Source organism: Gavialis gangeticus, unplaced genomic scaffold, assembly GCF_001723915.1.
Source record: "Gavialis gangeticus isolate Ggan-Ray unplaced genomic scaffold, GavGan_comp1, whole genome shotgun sequence".
NCBI lineage: Eukaryota > Metazoa > Chordata > Crocodylia > Gavialidae > Gavialis > Gavialis gangeticus.
This window is the reverse complement of record NW_017728995.1, coordinates 44,133,954-44,135,086: the sequence shown is the minus strand read 5'-3', so window position 1 is coordinate 44,135,086 and position 1,133 is coordinate 44,133,954. Positions and strand designations below refer to the sequence as shown.

Genomic DNA, 1,133 nt, shown 5'->3' with positions numbered 1-1,133 from the left:
ATAATCCTAACCTCCTCTGTGTCATTTCCCTCACTAGTACATAACCTAAGTGTTAGTGTGGAGGGAGGGAAAGCAAGTTATGAAATGAGACAGCTCTAAGAAACGTAAAAGTAACCACTTCTTAGACTATGCAACTATACACATTCTACCAATGGTGACTGAGATAGATACTGAGCCTAAATGAGCATAAGAAGAGCATTATCAAAACAAGAAATCAGACTGTGATACTTCTACAATGACACTGCATACAGGGGTGCATATGGCCATCCTCCATTTCTCTGAAACGGTCTGCACAAAGAAATTACTGATATTGCCTGATCTTGCAGCAAGGTGCAACTGAGAAACCATATCAAGTGGAAACCCAAGGATACGTTTTCCTAGATCAAGATGTGTCAATTACTTGTAGCTTTTAGAGAAAGTGTTATTTCTAGGGTCTCTCCTAAAAGGCCTAGTTTTATCTAAATAGGATGGCAGAGGCTCTACGCATACCTAAAGTGTGCAGCCTGGTGGAGGGAAAACAGGGAAATTAATTTGCTGATTAGAGTGGAAACAAAATTATATTAGGCAGAAAAGTGAAATGAGGTCTCAATTCCATCTCAGTTGAGGGGTGTAAGGTGGTTTCTACTACCAAAAATGCTGTTGCAATGGAAAAAATGAAAAAGAAAGCTAATAACTTGAAGCTCAAATCATATTTTTAGTCAGAAAAATATTTAGGTCCCAAGATGAAGCATAGATGTTCGACTGCCATATAAACCCTAAAAAGGCAGGGATCTAGCTGCAGGACAGCAGAAAAACAAGCTATCCCTGAATTAGAAGATAGTTAAGCCAAGTTGGCTGTGCAATGGAGCCTAAAAACCAGTCCACAAGTCTTCATGGATAATAGATATTCTAGTATGCCAGTATGTGAGAAAAGTTGATGTAGCCCACCCATACAATGGTAGTGACTCGATTCCCAGCCACCCTGTGGCTTTAAGAGGCATGCAGTCATTTGAGAAGCTAATGCTCTCCAGATCGAAATAAAAGCCCCTATTCACTTATCTTGCCCAATGAATTCTGCACCTGTTTTCCAAAGTGCAGAGAACATATGGCAGCCAGTAAAAAAAAAAAAAAAAAAAAAAAAAAAAAAAAATTTT

The 1,133-nt window shown here is 38.8% G+C and overlaps 1 protein-coding gene across 4 annotated transcripts in view; it reads right to left on the bottom strand.

Annotated features, from left to right (window-relative positions):
* Positions 1-1,133, bottom strand: part of TRIP12 (thyroid hormone receptor interactor 12) — a 182,373-nt gene that overhangs the window by 7,016 nt on the left and 174,224 nt on the right. The window lies entirely within an intron of this gene.